At 36.6% G+C, this 2,680-nt stretch overlaps 1 non-coding gene across 1 annotated transcript; it reads left to right on the forward strand.

Annotated features, from left to right (window-relative positions):
• Positions 1-280: 280 nt before the first annotated feature.
• Positions 281-387, forward strand: LOC115935119 (U6 spliceosomal RNA). The gene has a single exon (XR_004070825.1). It is a non-coding gene; the product is annotated as a U6 spliceosomal RNA (small nuclear RNA).
• The last annotated feature ends 2,293 nt before the right edge of the window (positions 388-2,680 follow it).

Genomic DNA, 2,680 nt, shown 5'->3' on the forward strand with positions numbered 1-2,680 from the left:
TAACTGCTCTTCCTGTCATTTGATAAATAATGCAGGAGAGCTTGCTCTTTGCTTTCCTATTTACCAATGGTGAGAGAAACATCATCTCTTTAAGACTTGTAGTCCAAAGTGTGCACTGATCCTCATGTTCTGCTCTAACCTATGGCAAAGCTCCCACAGAACAATGTCTATTTTGCCAGCATCCAATCAGGTGTGAGAATGTACTGTAGAGGAAAGTTGTTGAGCATGGTGGAACACACTTAATGGAAATGTAAAGAGTTTGCAAAAACAGTTATAAGTGGTGCTTAGTTTGGCAATACATATAATAAAATTGGAATGATAAAGAGTGGATTAAAATGGCCCTTGTATAAGAATAACATGGAAACTCATAAAGAATTCCATATTTTTACATAGAGACCAAACCTATGACTCACTGGCATCTCTGAAACAGTAAGAGAGAGCAAGCAATGTGGAAAACATATTTGAAGATATAGTCCATGAAATTTTCCCCAATCTTGCCAGAGAGGTTGAAATTAAAATTCAGAGAATTTAGAAAACCCCTACAAGATATTATACAATGCAACAATCCCCGAGGCACATAGTTACCAGATTCTCCAAGGTCTGCAATAAAGAAAAAATATTAAAGGCACCTAGACAGAAGGGAAGGTCACCAGCAAAGGGAACCTCATCAGGCTAACAGTAGAGCTTTCAGCAGAAATCCTACAAGCCAGAAGAGCTTGGAGGCCTATAATTAGTATACTTAAAGAAAAGAAATTAAAAACAAAAATTTTATATTCAACCATCTAAATGTCATAATCAAAGGAGGATAAAATTCTTTCAGGCAAGCAAATGCTAAGGGAATTTGTTACCATTGGGCCTGACCTGCCTTATATGAGGTCCTTAAGGGAATGCTAAACATGAAAATGAAAGACCATTACCAGACACCACAAAAACACACTTAGGCACGTAGACCATTGACAGTATAAAGCAACTACACAATCAAGTCTATATAGCAACCAGCTAACAACATGATGATAGGATCTAATTCACACGTATCAATATTAACCTTGAATGTAAATGGGCAAAAAGCCCCCACTTAAAAGTCTCAGAGTGGCAAGTTGGACAAAGAAGCAAGACCCAAACATATGCTGTCTACAAGACAGACCCATCTCACAAGTGATGAAAACTTTAGGCTCAAAGTAAAAGGATAGAGAAAGATTTATCAAGCAAATGGAAAACAGAAAAAAGCAGGACTTGCTATTTTTATTTCAGATGAAACAGACTTTAAACCAACAAGGATAAAAAAGAACAAATAAGGATATTACTTAATGATAAAGGTTCAATTCAACAAGAAGCCTTCACTATCCTAAATATATATTCCCAACACTAGAGCACCCAGACTCGTAAAACAAGTTCTTAGAGAACTACAAAGAGACTTAGATGAACACACAATAACAGTGAGAGCCTTCGATACCCCACTGAAAGTATTAGACAGATCATAAGGTAAAAAACTCACAAAGATATTTAGGATCTAAACTTGACACTTGAGCAAATAGGCCTAACAGACATCTACAGAACAGTCCACTCAACAGGAGAATATACACTCTTCTCATCTGCACATGGCACATACACTAAAATTGACCACACAGTCAGCCATAAAATGACTCTTATCAAATGCAAAAAACCAAAATCATAGCCACCATACTCTTAGATTGCAGCACAATAAAAATGGAAACCAATACCAAGAAGATCTCTCAAAGCCATATAATTACAAAGAAGTCAAATGATCTGCTCCTGAATGACATTTGGGTAAACAATGAGATTAAGATAGTGATATGGTTTGGATCTCTGTCCCTACGTAAATCTCATCACGAATTTTACCCCCATAATTCCTATGTGTTGTGGGAGGGACCTTGTGGGAGATAATTGAATCATGGGGGCGGTTTCCTCCCCATACTGTTCTCATGGTAGTGAATAAGTTTCATGAGATCTGATGGTTTTATCAGGATTTCCACTTTTGCATCTTCCTCATTCTCTCTTTGCCTGCTGCAATCCATATAAGATGGCACTTGGTCCTCCTTGCCTTTTGCCATGATTGTGAGACTTCCCCAGCCACATGGAACTGTAAGTCCAATTAAACCTCTTTTTTTGTAAATTGCCCAGTCTTGGGTATGTCTTTATCATCAGCATGAAAATTGCCTAATACAGGCAGAAATTAAGAGATTCTTTGAAACTAACAAAAACAAAGATACAACATACCAGAATCTCTGAGTCATGGCTAAAGCAGTATTAAGAGGAACGTTTATAGTGCTAAACACCCACATCAAAAAGTTGGAAAGAGATCAAATTAACGTACCTAGAGGAAATAGAAAAACATGAGCAAACCAATCCTACAGCTAGCAGAAGACAAGAAATAACCAAAATCAGAGCTGAACTGAATGAAATGGAGATGAGAAAAACCATACAAGAAAATCAATGAAACCAAAAGTTGGTTTTGTGAAAGACTAACTAAAATTAATAGACTTCTGGATGAACTGATAAAGGAAAAAAAGAGAAGATCAATATAAACACAATCAGAAATGACAAAGAGAACACTATCCCTAACCCCACAGAAATACAAAAAAGAAAACCCATCTATTACAAACACGTCTATGCACACAAACTAGAAAACCTAGAAGATTATGAATAAATTCCTGGAAAC

The sequence above is a fragment of the Gorilla gorilla genome, chromosome 5, assembly GCF_029281585.2.
Source record: "Gorilla gorilla gorilla isolate KB3781 chromosome 5, NHGRI_mGorGor1-v2.1_pri, whole genome shotgun sequence".
In the NCBI taxonomy this organism is placed as follows: domain Eukaryota; kingdom Metazoa; phylum Chordata; class Mammalia; order Primates; family Hominidae; genus Gorilla; species Gorilla gorilla.